The sequence below is a fragment of the Urocitellus parryii genome, chromosome 5 (assembly GCF_045843805.1).
Source record: "Urocitellus parryii isolate mUroPar1 chromosome 5, mUroPar1.hap1, whole genome shotgun sequence".
Lineage (NCBI taxonomy): Eukaryota > Metazoa > Chordata > Mammalia > Rodentia > Sciuridae > Urocitellus > Urocitellus parryii.
This window is the reverse complement of record NC_135535.1, coordinates 209349162-209363822: the sequence shown is the minus strand read 5'-3', so window position 1 is coordinate 209363822 and position 14661 is coordinate 209349162. Positions and strand designations below refer to the sequence as shown.

The window sequence follows — 14661 nt, the reverse complement described above, 5'->3', positions numbered from 1 at the left end:
CTCCTTCAGAGGTCACTACATAGGGTCAGCCACACTCCAGCTCTCTGCAACCTGCGGTTTTGACCAGAGGCTGGAGCTTGGAACCCACCAGACATGGGCTTCAGTTCTGCCAAGCCCTTGCTGGGAGGCAGGGAGTGGGGTGAACTTCTCTGTTCTCATGTCTGCGTTATGGAGTCAATGATTTGTGGAGTCACTGTAGATAGAACCTAAAGTCAAATGGAGCCTGTTCGCATGAGCATTTTGTCACTTAGGAAACCCACAGAGGTTCTCGCTGAACATGTGAGTAGTGACTATAATGGGTTTTTAAACAAAAACATACAACGATTTCACTGCAGGCTGGAGCCTCTAATAGCATCTATGACATCTGGCTGTCCTCAGTTCCCTCCCTCGTGTCCGCCTCGGCTCTGGGCTGGGCTCTGATGCGACGGCATTGCCGGGAGCTCCTTCCTTTAACAGGCTTGCTGGCTTGGGGGCAGCACACAAATGGAAGCAGAGCGTTTTCTAGAACAGTGGTGACACCACTAACCCACCATATTTGGCCAGAACAGAAGTCGGAATTGTGGTTTTCTCCCTGGCTGTGGCTCCCTCCAAGTGGAGCTAACAGGCGGCAGCCCTGTCCGGGAGCTGCTTTGCCCAGCTCCGTCTCCGCCGCAGTGAGGGACGCGCATCTGATCTATAGAGATTGGTTTATATGTTTATGCGCCGGCTGCCAGCGCGCTCTAAATTAAGCCCATCTGTCTTCCCTCCTCCCCACACTGGGACTCACATATTAGCTGTTCTGAGATGTTGATGCCTGACTTTGTGCAGGCTGTAGCACAGTGAGTTCACTTCCACCATCATAATGTCACATTAAAAAACAGTCTCAATTGAGAATGATGCTCCTGCCACCTGCTCCTACAGGGACTTGTCTGCATGGTGACACACCCTGTGAGGGTACTGTGAGCCGTCCCCGGCTCGTCTCCAGGGCTGGAGCTGTAGCAGGTAGAGGGCAGGGCTGGAGCTGCAGCAGGTAAAGGGCAGGGTGGGCTGCCCACGTGGATGGAGCTGTGCTGCTTCCAGGAGCTTCCAGGATGCACTGACCTCTTCGCTTCTGACCCAGAAGTGGGCCCCTGAGAAGGGCATGTGCAGGCTTTGCTCCTGGCCTAGGGAGAGCTGCTGCCCCCATCTCGTCTCAGTGCCTGGGACAGTGCCCTGCTCGTGAGAGTGGGTGGACCTGGTGGTGACCTGAGGACAAAGGTCTTCCAGATGGTGCATAGCCACTGACTGGGGATCCCATCTGGTCCCTGAGACCACAGACATCAGCCAGGGTGCAGGCTTCCTGTAAGAGCACTGAGAGTAGACACAGCAGATTCCCATTCACGGCCCCATCTGAGCGTCCTTCACAGTGACCTCTCCTGAGAGCACTGAGGCCAGGGGCTGCGGCCCACGCCCTGGCTTCCCTCCAGCAGGGCAGGGTTCTCCATCAAGAGGGAATGCAGGAGGGGCAGGCACGGTCAGCCTCATGCCCCTGCCCCTTTACACCTTCATTACAGGGGCCATGGCCTTCCCACAGCTGCAGAGCCACCATGCCAAGCCCAGCAGAGTGGGTGCTCCACTCAAGGTGGCTCCTGCTCTTGTCCTGCAGGTTTCATGACTTGTCAAGAGAGTCATTAGGCAGAACGTGGTTTGTTTTCCACTTTGCTTTGTTTTGTTTTTGCATTTTTCAGTTTAACGGAGGTACATTGGCACATGAACATTGCATAACATTTTGGAGCATACAGCCTGGTGTTTCGATGTGCAGACGAGGCAAAAGGTGCACATGATGGAGGAGATCCATGCATCCATCACCTCCCAGGGGAAGACTTTCTGCAGTACAGACCTACTCTCTCCCACCTCTCAGGGACACAATGCAGAACTGTCTACTAGAGTCACCTGCTGCACCTGAGGTCTCCAGAGCTCCTTCACTGGCTCCCACCTCCCTGGCCCAACCCCAGCAGCCACCCTCATCCTCCTCCCTGAGTCTGGCTATTGCAGATTGCGAGGTGAGTGAGACCACGTGCAGAAGTGCAGAAGTCCTCCAGGCTCCTCCACGCTGCTGTGAATGCAGGGAACTCCTTTGCCCAAAGCTGAATGGAATCCCCCTGCACATGTACCACACAGCTTTACCTGAGCTGTCCCCACACTGTGGCTGCTGGGAAGCCCCCATCTGGCTGCAAAGACCTGGAGGCAGAGGGCCCCCCGGGCTGGTTCAGGCTCTCTGCACCGGCTGCTCACACTGCTGCTCAGATGCTGCTAGTTGCCTGCTCCATCTGAACTCCAGGCCTGGAGGACCGGGGCCCGCAGGGCAGCAGGGACAACATGCCACCAGCGCTGTCAACGCTGAGTCAGCCACTCTGGAGCAGGGTCCAGAGAAGACAGAGGCTGTCCGGGCACAAGAAGGCCAGGCAGAACAGGACAGGAAAGGCAGGCTTCCTCGAGAGCCCACCTAGACCTGAGCTCTCACCCAGCTCTGTGAGGATGAATGATATTTCTGAAAATGAATGGTTAAAGATCTTTCCAAACATCCTGATGAGCCTTGTCGTGGCTGGCTTTGATTCAAACTTCCTTTGATTGTTATAAGATTTCCCTTCCCTAAACAATAAGTGATAAACAGATAGTATCATTTATATGCAAATTAATGTGAAAACAATATCTATGACTTTTCATTTCTTGCTGCTTAAAGTTTTTTAAAAGAAATTGAGACTGATGGCTTAAGTTATTTCATTTGGTTTCTTGGAAAACACAGGCCACAGAAGGAAGTAAAGAGAAGTTATTTCCACCCCTAGCAATGCTGAAATGAGATCTTCCTGTTTTTAATTTAAGTTAAAGATAAATATTAAAATATAATTAATTAATGCAGAAGCAGAGATAATTAAAATAAATATGGTCACTGAAGACTTAGATATTAAAATAAATGGAGTTCACATGAAAGTTGGGCAACATTGAATAATATTGCATATTTAATCAGGGCTCAGTTCAAATTGATTAAATATGTCCTTGAAATTAACTATTGATCATTTTTTACTTCTTGGATGTAACCCAGTTTATTTTCCTACAGATGCAGATGAAGTTTTATAACTTAAGCAATTTTTAGAAGCACTTTCTTACTTATTGATGTAAAGTGCTAGGAGGTCAGCAGGCAGCTGGCTGCTCAGCACAAAGACACCCAGAGAAGTCCCCCAGGAGGGCCAAGTTTTGTGGAACAGTCAGTGGGTTGTGGTCCGAGGGAAGAAGATATAAAGCACATATTAACCAGCTCCAGGGGGTCTTGGATCCAGTTTCCGGGAAAGGTGTGGCCTTTGTCCTGACTCAGCGCTTGGTGTCCGCTTGGTGTCCCGTGGCAGCTGGCTTCTTTGTGGGTTGTCACCCACTTCCATCTGGTGTGCAGAGTGCTTTCCACTTGCTAGTGTCCATGGTCAGCCTGTCAGGAGACTGTCCACCATGGCATGAGACCCACCCCTTTCAGGACTCCCTTGAGCCTGCCACCTGCCAGGCAGAAGCGCTCTGTCTTCACTGAGGTCCTGACACCATGAGGAGGGCTGGGGTATAGAATCTGCCAGGCACTCTGCAGGGAGCTGGGACAGGTCCCCAAAGGAGGAACAGCCCAGAGACTTTGGTTGGGAGCAGAAGAGGCCCTTGATAATGAGAGTGTGTGTGTTGCCAGTTACTGATTTGGTGAAGTTAAGCACTTCGCTTGGGGACAGCTTTCTTAGCACGATTGAAACAGAGAGGGGAGTTTAAAAGAGCTTATCCATAAAAATCATATGCCCACAGAGCATTTCCCTACTTCCACGTTCACCTCTCAATTTCTTGGGTATACAGCTCTGTTGCTTGCAAGTGACTCCTTAAAAGGAAAATGGATTCAGTCCCTTAACAGTATTCACCAGAAGGAAGACACTGCGCTCAAAAGAGCTAAGTCAGGACACTCCCAGACGTCACCCCAGGGCGTCTCCAGCCTCCAGGTATCAGCTGGGACGGAATTGTCATCAGGCAGGAGGTGCTGGTACTGGGAGCTTAGACTCACTCTTGTCCCTCTGGGATTCTATAATTTTAACCTATTAAATAAACTGACAATAGACAACTAACAGCAAAAAGTCCACTGGGAATTTGTTCCAAGCACAGCAATGTGAGACTCGGGCAGGGTGCCAGGGCAGGGGTGACTCGGAGCTCAAAGGGGCAGTGCGTGGGCTGCAGGAGAGGGAGGTGCGTGGCTGTGGGAGGCGGGGAGGGTGGCAGGGAGCACAGGTGGTCTTGCTGTCCGTGCAGATGTTCTCCCTCCTCTGTCGGGGCCGGGCCTCCATCTCTTCTTCCCTCTGACTGACCCCATTTGCTAAAGGAGGTGGACAGACTTTCTTTTACTGATGGACAGCTTTGCTCTCCATTCCAAGACTATGGCTTCTGTGGATAATCAACTCAAAATTTGCTGAGGAAATGAACTCACTTGGGGTGGGATATTTGAGCCTCTCCTTGGGGTGGAAGTCCAGGTGTGGTTCTGGGTTCTCACATGTGGCCACCCAGCTGTGGTCAGAGGAACCAGGGGCAGGCAGAGCAGCAGCCCCTCACGTCAGGCCCCTGTGGTGGGGACCCCCGGGTGGGGAGAGATCACCACCTTTCTGTGCTGCAGACTGTGGTGTATCTCTGAGGGGCGTCCAGGGTCCACAAAGCCCAGGGACACCCATTATGTGACCATGGGTACCCTCCCAACTCCAAAAACCTGACGGTCCCTCATGCAGCACGGCAGGTCCTTGATCACTTCCTTATTTCTCCCGAATTGGCTGAAAATTTGTCTTTGAAGTGTTTCTTTTCTGAAATTATTATTATTTGGAATGTGAAAAATAATCCCCCAAGTAAATGAATAAGGCAGGGAAATGCTAATAAGTATCTTTAAACTTCAAGTGTCTGTGGTCGTTTGGAGAGTCTGAATCTTAGTTATCTACGGCTGTGTACGAAATTCCCCTCAAACTGGTGATTTAGAACAGCCATTGCATTTTCTAACAGGTTTTCAAGGTAAGAACAAGGATGGGCTCTTCCAGTGTTTCCTGCTATTCCCGGGAGCACAGCTGAGGATGAGCCACGCTCACCTCTCCCCGCCCTTTCCCTCCCTCCTCTCTCTCTTGCTCTCCTCTCTCCCTGTAGGGGTCCCTCATTAACGTGACCCTCCCAGGAGGACAGGGCTGTGGCAGCTTGGTCCAGGTGGTCACTCTTCCTACCTGGTGGCTGGCTCCAGACAGGTGGCTATTGGTCAGAGCATGTGGCCAGGCCCATCCAGACTCATGGGAGGGGACAGGGAGCAGAAGTGACTCACTCCACTTGCAAGAGGACCTGACAAAGCCAAGCCACGTCTCAGAAGGGCACATTCAAAGAGAGACATCCTTGCAACCAAGTTTGGAAGGTGAAATCTGCCATGCTGGGAATTGTAAAAGAAAATCCTCCCGGAGCAGTAGAAACGCAGACATGAGGCCAACTCAAGTATAGACAGACAGCCGGAGGGTGGACAGCAGAGACCAGAGGTGGGCAAGCTGGTCCTGGTGCTGAGAGCCCGCCACCTGGGGACACCCTGCTCTCCTAGGTGACTGTCCCACCTGGGCTTCCTCCCGGAGCCCATGAAGCAGCAGCACCTCACAGTGCACCCGCCTGGATGATGTCCTGCCAGTTTCAGAGGCGGCCCTGGGCCCTGGGAGCCGGCCCTCCTGAGAATCACGGGGAGCTACAGTCCATCCCAACAGTGGGGCACCCCCTGGGCCCCGTGGCAGGAGCGAGGGAGGCTGGAGTCTGTCTCCACACACAGGACTTTTGAGCCTCGGGCTGCAGAGTCTGCCTGCCATGGTCTGGAGCAGGGAGGTGCAGGCACAGAGCGGGTCAGGAGGGTGGGCAGTGGAAGGGGCTCGGGAGCGGCTCGCTGGGCCTGCCCTGCAGCGGGTCAGACTCGGGGAGACGTGCACTATGCATCTCAGGCAGCGCGTGGCTGTCAGGGAAGAGCCGTGTGGCTGCCCCGAGGATCCTTCTTTTTTTCACGTGAAAACTGGAGGATTTTTCTTGGCTTGAGCAAGGAGTAGGAAGGGGTCCTACTTGGCCGCCCGAGTCGGGCAGTGGGGAAGGGCTCCCGGGCGGGTATGGCATGCAATGGGCCTCTGAAGAGGGTCACCTCCGTGTCGCTGCCATCATTCCAAACGGCCCCTCCACTCTGCTTTGGAAGGAGCACCTCTCCCAGGGTCCAGGGGACCCCTGAACCCAGGGCACCCGGCCCCAGACAGAGGAGCCTGGCCACACTTACTCCTCCCATGAACTCCCAGCCCAGAAGGACACAGTGCCACGAGGCCACATGGGGTGCCCTCCGGAGCCCAGGGCTGTGGAAGGCGCGCTTTGGTAGCAGCAAAGGGTGGGGTGCCCTGTGTCCCCAGGAGGACGTGCCAGCTTGCTGAAACAGTCCCAGGACTCAGGGAACTGAAGCCTGCACCTCGGGGTGAGTGGGAAGTGCACTGTCCTGTGATAGCGCTGTTGAGCTAGGACCTTTCCTTGGGTGAGTGGGAAGTGCGCGGTCCTGCGATAGTGCTGTTGAGCTTGGCTCCTTTCCTTGGGAGCTGAGCTGGGAGGGCACCTGTTTGAGGCCAGCAGAGGCACCTGGCCCTCCAGGTGTCCAGGGCACAGCATTGAGCCCCAACTTCAGGTCTCACGGCACGAAGGCCTTTGCCTTCCCTGGCCGAGGCCGGCAGTGCCCCACCCCAGCAGCAGGTTGAAGGTGCTGTGACCTCACTCGCCCGCCTCCCTACATGGGGCAGGAGTCCTGGTTCTCGGGAGGCTCATTCTGAGGACAACCTGTCCTCATCTTCCACGTGGCTTTCTGCACGTGAGTCTTGATGAGAACAGCCAACGCCCCCCAGGGAGCCCTGGAGGCTTATTAAAAACCTACACCAGGAAAGGATGAGAAGTAGCCGCCCAGCCCTCTGTGCGGCCTGCTTCCTCTGGCAGAACCTTATCAAACACAAGCCTTGCATTTGCTCCTGGAAGAATAGCTGTTAAAGGCCATCATGTAGCATGCGCTGTGGCTTTGATGACTCAAACGAGTTAGAGAACAAGACAGAAGGCTCTGTGAGCCACACACAGCTTTGTGCACTTAGTAGGTACACAAGCCCACCCCTCATGCACGCAGCCAGAGGGCATTCATGGAACTCCTGCCTAGGGAGCAACCGTGTTCCTAAAGACCGTCCCAGCTGCTCTGCACTGCATGGGGTCCTTAACCCAGAAGGTGTCACCAGCCTCCTGGGAGCACTAAGCACTAAGCTGGCCAGGCCTACACTGGGACACTGACCAGAACTCACCCATGCCCAGGCGGCTGGGACAGCAGAAGGAAGCAGTGGAAATGCCCCTGGGCAGCTGGGCGCAAGGGCCAGGGGTGTCTGCTGGGGAAGGGCAGACCTCTCTCAGTCCCTTCTCTCTCCACGACTCTGGCCCTAGCCCGGTCCCCTTGCCTACATCCACTGGTGGAGATGAGAAGAAATGGTCTCACTGGAGAGTCATGTCCCCAAATGTGCCAAGGGGCTCTGGAGCACTGGTTTTGGGGATTCAGAGGGGTCAGAATCTCAGTAGTGAAAAAGGGGCTTTGGACAGACAGCTGTGCCTGTCCGGGTCCCCCAACTTAATGGTGTGCTCCCTGCAGCACCCCCCACAACAGAATTCCGGAATCATCCTCTTTTGTCCTGGGGAACTGGGAGGAATAAGCAACCCAGCTTGCTTGTCCTGACTTGGAAGTCCAGAAATGGAAGGGGTGCCAAGAGTGGACACAGCACCAACAAGGGCAGCTCAGAAAGGCCACTGGAGGAGAGCTCGCATGCAGCCCACTGGAGCACGCGCTCCTGACTGTGGATTCGGGTCTAGCATGGAGGTCATCCAAGAGGCAAAAATGGAGTTGCTCCAAGTGAGCCCTGGCCTCCAGCACCTGACGTGTCTCCGGAAGACCTCAGCGTCCGCGGGATAATGAGCTCTTATAGGAAATTCCACGAGTGCTAAAATAACCTTGCAAAAAAATTCTTTTGTGTGTGACAGAGTGGCCATCCGTGACGTGTGCCGGGCTGCAGGCAGAGGGGGCCTCCTGGGTGAACTCCTGAAGGAGGTGCTGATGGCGTCTGGAGCCGGCAGCAGGACACAGCACTGAGTTGTGCTTCTGGAGAAAGAAATATTCTTTCCTTTCCAGAGACAAAATTTTTCATTGTGGTACTTTTCTATGATTTCTGACTCTGTCTGGAGAGCGAGTGCAGGATATACTTAAGGGTTATTTATTATAAATGAAGTAAGCGAAAAAGCTCTGGAGAAGAAGGAAATATGACCACCAGGAAGAACTAGAAAATTGAGCTTTCAACAAATGCACCTATGGCTGGTGTTTCATCTGCGTCTCCTTCTAGTTTCTCTTCCTCAAATGCTGCTTGAACTGACAAGGAGGTAATTAGATTCTGCTTTTTCAAGAGCAAAAGAGTTATTAATTTTACTAGTTAAGGTTCTGCAGATCCTGGGCCTTTTCCGAGGCTCCACAGCTTCCCAGCTGGGACTCTCCCTGCCCTTCCATCACCGGGAGGCTGGCGAGAACAAGGCCAGGCAATCCACAGGGAAATCCCTGCTCCCACCCCCAGTGGCCGGGCTCCCAGCCCTCTGTGACCCAGGGCTCCCAGACTCCCTCTGTCCCTCAGGTCCAGCTCACACCTGCCTGGACAGCAGCATGGTGGCCGTTCCCTCCTCCCCTGGGCCCATTCTCTGAGGCCTTTCCTTCTGCAAACACTGACGTACTGAGAGTTCAGTACACGGGTCACGTGGAAGAGAATCCTGGGTTTTCCTCATGTTTTAGTTCATGTTTAATTTTGTTCTATTTCCTTTGTAAGTTGGTGTTCTTTTTTCTTAATAAAATGCTACTCTGCCTGGAAGGACACCAAATGGAAGATGTCGGGTGGGGATCAGTTTCCCTCCTCCCCTGATGGAAGCCAGATTTTAGGAGACTTCGGTCTCCCAGGGCGGCAGGGCCAGCCAGCCTGGTGAGAGGAGCAGAGTCAGCCCTCAGCAAGACCCCGCGCCCCTCCTCCAGTGGGCAGCCAGGCCTCCGACTCCTCAGGGTCCCCTGTTGGTGGGGTGGAGCCTGTCCTCCCTCACCCTGGAGACCCCAGTGCACAGCTCTTGGGCACTTGGAATGACTCATCTTGGAATTAGAGATCATGTGTGGGCACAGCAGAGAGCCAGACTCAGTTACCAATCAGTTAGCTAATTAGTCAACTCTGATGTGTTGATGGTTACTCTTGATAGAATTTGCATTAAACACAATTCTTGACAGCAGTGGCTGAGGTTTTAGGGACAGTGCCCACAGAAGGGGACTGCTTACGTGCCTGTGGCGGGAGCCACCAGCCCCAGGCTTCATATCTCAACGTCCTCTCAGAGATAGGGACTTTCGATTTAGCACGATTCTATGTTTTGAATATCAGAGCACATTTTAACTACAAATATGTAAAAACATCTAGAAAGGCAGAAAGAACTGCCTGAACAAGTTGGATGCTCGGTGCAGGTGACATGGGAACGGCTCTGTCCTGTGCACAGGCGCGCCCACCCCATGTCCCAGGGGTCCTGGGCAGCACTAGGCTTCTGCTCTGGCCTGAACCTGGCAGACGTCATACACTCCCGTGTGCTCACCGTGAGTGAGTCTGGACACAGCCACATTTCGTCCACTGCAGAGGTCCGCGCTCCTCCCCTGAGCTGAGGATTGTCATACTGGCCGAGCGACTTTCACATCCTGGGCGGCACGTGGCTGGCAGAAGGCGATCCAGGCCCAGACCTCCCACATCAGCCATGGTGTGCACACGGCAGTGAGAGGGTCCTCTGAGCTGCTGCTCTGCCAGGGGAGTTGCGGGGGGTTGGTGGGTCTGAGGGTCTGAACCCCCATTCAGAGCAGAGAGGCAGAGAGGCCTATTCCCAGTGCCCAAGGTCCAGCGCCCTCCCCAGGCGGCCCTTGCCTGGAGCCGCATCTCTGGCGCCGGAGCAGCAGCAGCCTGCAGGGCGTCTGCAGATTCAATGTCCTCCGTGGGAGCTGCAGTCTGAGGGCCAAAATACTGTGAGATCCTCCTCATAACCCATGGTGGTGAAATGTTTGTTTGTTTGTTTTTTCCTAAATCAATAGAGAATCAGCCGCGAAGCCGAGGCGCACTGGTGAGAGTGAAGGGCTCTGCTCTGTGGGCTCCCTCCTCTCTGGGCAGAGCGCTCATTTTCCATAACAACATAGTTGCCTTATTTCCAAGCCTGGAAACTGCAGAAGAGCTTGAATCTCAGGGCTCTGCTTTCTCTGCGTCCCACCAACTCACAGATGGCTTGGCGTGGCTCTTTGGGCCTTGACCTGGGTGCCACAGAGGGTCTGTGGGCCGCAGAATCACCCAGACCCACACCCGCGTGGGGAGGAGCCAGGCCCCCATGCTGGTGCTCCCCGGGGTTTGACGACTGTCCAGAGTTTTAAGGGACATTCAGCAGCACCTCTGGAGCCAGCAGACCCCTGATTCTCAAGAGGTCCCCAACTCCTGCATCCCTCCATCCCCGTCTCCTGTGTGGCTGCCTGCAGCTGCTGCTTCCTGGGACTGCCCTTGTCCACCCTGCTTGATGTACCGTCTGTTCCAGGTCCACCTCCCCTCCACACAGGCCACGGCCAGCACCACTTCCTAACCCGGATCCCAACTTGAGCAACAGGCCCAACATACAGCAGGTGCTAAACGTCTCCAAGGTATGTCCTTGTGCAGTATTGATATCAGCAGTCATTGCTATATTGAACATGATCATCATTGGTAAGGAATAGATAAACACATACTCAATGCCCTCAAGAATATACACAGGTATTTTTTATTATGGTAATCTTTTATTCTTGCTAAGCAATAGTGGCTCTCTATGTTAAGATGTTGACGTGCATTTTACTATCTATGTTCAGGTTGAGTATCCCTTACCCAACACACTTGAGACAAGAGGATTTCAAACTGGTGATATTTTCAGATTTTGAAATATTTGCATAGACTTTACAAGGGGAGCATCCCTGATCCCAAAGTCTGAAATCTAAAATGCTTCAAAAGCTATGGTTTCAAATTGTTGGAGATGCTTACTGTGTGTGCACACACACACTTTTCTTTAGCAACCCTATGTTACCACATGACTGTGGCTTCCTGTGGAAGGTGTTGACGTGCACTTCACTATGTGTGGAATACAGTTACGCTGACATCATTGGTTCATGGAGAGCTGCCCACTCAGGGCTACTCCGGGCCTCCCTTGGATGTAGAGAACAGGGGCTGGCTCTCACCAGGGCTGCTGTTGGCATTTGGTGGCACGTGCTCTGGGAAGGAGTCTCCTGGGGTCTGGTGCAGCCCTGCTTGTCCTGTGAGGCAAACTCTTTAAACATTAAAGAATGTGGAGAGGAGGGTGCAGAGAAGCTGGGACGGGATCCTCCACTGAAGCCACGGGCAGCCAGGGTCTGACGGTCTCTCCGGTGGACCTCATGGATGCCTCCTGTGAATGCCACAAGGACATTGGGCCCAAGGAGACAGCCTGCCCCTCCAGCCTCTCCCACGATGGGTGGCTGCAGGGAGAACCCCCAGCCTGCACTCCAGCACGCCTCCTGCAGTAAGCCTTCTGCCAGGCTCAGTGGGAGTGGCAGCTTTTACTTTGTGCTGAGATTGGCCAGGCTGTGGGGAGGGCAACAGCCCCCACTTACAGAAGGCTTCCCTGCTGCCCCCCAGGCATCGATCCACCTGGAACTCCAGAGGTCCCACCAAGCCGTTTCCAGGATGACTGCCTTCCTCGGAGACGCCCTGAGGATAACTGGCTGAGGATCTGAGCGGGGGTCTGAACAGGCCAGGCGTGTGCAACTGCAGCCAAGCAGGCCTGGGCGAGCCAGCTGTGCAGGAGGTGGGCGCCCTGGGCATGCTCCAATGGGGCCTTCCTGGGAGAATCCGGGGGAGTGGACAAGGCCATAGAGTGTGACCTGCCTGTTCCAAAATGCAGTTTGACAAGAACTTTAAAAAAATTCTAGCTTATTATCATTTTAAAATAGTGTGTGCAAATGGTGAAGAATCCAAACAGCTCCAGGGGGCCCCAGCCCCAGTGTGCCGAGCCTTCCACCTCCAGCCCTCCTCCCTACCTGACCTCTCCCTGTGCAGAAAGCCCCTGGGGCCCGGTCTGTTCTCTCAGCTGGACTGCATCTCCCAGAATCGTAACAGGGAGGGACACTGTCCTGTCCACAGTGGTGTTGGGTTTGTTTTTAAGAGGCTAGGCGATGATCTTCTCTTTTGTAAAAGTCAGATTTGCTTATTTTAGGGAATACCAAGAATACGGAACCTTGGAACTGTAGGTTTTTCTAAGCAGGGGTGAGGTGAGGAGCGTCCAGAGGAGACTAGTGCTGGGCCTGCAGGTGGAGTCCGAGCAGTGGTCCTCCCTGGTGCAGTGGCCCATCCAGTCCAAGGGGGGCCGTGAGAACGGTCAGGGAAGAAGAATCCTTTCCCTCGGCTGGCTATCCTCAAGCAGAACACTGGTCTTCTTCTGGCCCTGCTCAGGTGGCTCCCCTGAGAGTCCAGCTGCCCACTGGGGATCTTGGCCTTCTCAGCCTGAAATGGCTAATTTGAACCGTCAACTTGATTGGATTAAGAGATGCTGGAGATGAAGAGGCTTCTGGGCATGTCAGTGAGGGTGTGTCCAGGGATGATTGGCCTGTGGGATAGGAACTGATGTGGTCAGCACTGTCCAACAGGCTGGAGGCTGGGATGGAGTGAAAGTTGGAAGAACAGGGAAGAGCCACAGATGCAAGCTCAATTCTTCTTGAATGGGCTCACTGCCACCATCGCCTGAGGATATCAGACTCTTGCTCCTTCACTCCTCCAAAGTGGACTCTGCCAGTGATTCTCCCGGGGGTTTCCAGAAGCCTTTGTCTCAGACGAGGGTAGCACCGTTGATCCCTCTGGTTCTGAGGCTTTAGCATCTTGGTCTGCCCAGCTGCTGGTTCCTCCAGCTCTCCAGCCAGCAGACGCCCACTGTGGACTGTCCAGCTGCTGGACGTGTATGGCGATCTAACACATCCCCCTTTTAAAGTCATACCCCCGATGGTTCTGTTCCTCCAGAGAAGCCTGACTAAGACCCAGCCTCTGACCAAGACATAGCCCCGCTCTCTCTTTCTCAGAAAGAGGCTGAGACATCCCACACTCTGGTTCTGGCACAGCATCAGGCACGCGGCTTTGAATCACCGAATGAACTAGCAAGGGAAGGAAAGTAAGACAGAAGAGACCTGGTGAGGGTGGTGTGGCAGCCCTGGGCAGGCCCTGCCATGAAGCAGGTAGGATGAGGACAGTCCAGGAAGTGGGTCTGAGGAGCAAGGGCTGGGAGGGAGGAGCAGGCGGAGCTGGCTGAGCAGGGCGTGAGCAGCGCCACCCGCTGGGCAGAGCAGGGCCAACGGTGCCAAGGGTGCCCAGGGCAGCAGGCAGCTGTGACCTCACCTCTGATCTCCAGGACTGTGCGATGCTGTCATCTGAGATTAAAATGAAGGATGTGCTTGGGAACCTGGTGTGGTTCCTCCACGTCGTGAATGTGCCCCTGCTGCTGAACTACATGCCCAGAGGGTTTCGAAGGTGAGGCCCGTCCCGTGTGTTTAAAGAAGCGCTCAGAGAACCATGAAGGGTTGAGTGCCGTAGGCGTCTTCAGACAGCAGATCAGGAAGGTCAGTCGGTCTGACTGGGAAGGGACTGGACCTGCTGCAGCTCCACCTCCGCCCTTCGGTGCAGGACTGAGTGCTTCCTCCTGGCCACTGACCAGGCAGCTTCTGCAGCTAAGTGCGGGCTGTGCAGAGGGCAGTGGGCTCTGCCGCTTGGCCTGCCGGACCCCTGGGTCGAGGTTCTGGATCCGCACTGATGCCTTGGAAGTGAGTTGGCTCATGTGCCTTTGGGCAGGAAACTGGAGCAAACAAAACATCTCGGGGACCTCAGTGACCTGACCCCTGGTCAGCCTCGGCTTGTGCACTGTGCCGCCCTTGTGTCCCTGCAGACCGTGCCAGGTGTCACAGGTGCCACTGGCTCTGCTGCATCAGGCCAGCACCAACAAGACTCAGAGTTCAGAGAAGCCTGGGTGCCTCTGACAGATTCAGGAGACGGGCTGCACACGCCAGCGCCCGCGACAGCTTAGACAGACATGGGATGACAGAAACCGCTCATGATAGATGAGGAAACCCATTAGTGAAATGAGAGGGGGTGAACTTTAAATGTAAAGTATCAATCATCTGGCACCGGGCTGCAGGGACATGAGTAAGTCAGGGAGCGTGAGCGATGGGTGGCTCAGGGCCACACGGAGGCCGCGTCACTGGATCCGACTCCATCTCTCAGGAGCCACCAGTCATGCCCCCTCCTCCTGTCCTGCATCCCCTCAAGCCTGGCATGTGCGTTTTAGGAACAGTGGCGGGAGCCACCATGTGGGGGTCCCCACCCCCCGAGCCCAGCCATCCCACCCACATGCCAGTCGGAGCTCCGCTGTGAAGTCTGACGTGGAGTAAGCAACAATCAGAGGGGCTGTGGCCAGGGCCTGCAGACCGCAAGCCCATCTGGGCCAGCATGAGGACCGCCCACAGCCCCGCCGCCAGGCCCTCCCTGGAATCCTGCCGAG

The 14661-nt window shown here is 54.6% G+C and overlaps 1 pseudogene; it reads left to right on the top strand.

Annotated features, from left to right (window-relative positions):
* Nucleotides 1-14187, top strand: part of LOC144255110 (thioredoxin, mitochondrial-like) — a 142219-nt pseudogene extending 128032 nt beyond the window's left edge.
* Nucleotides 14188-14661: the final 474 nt, after the last annotated feature.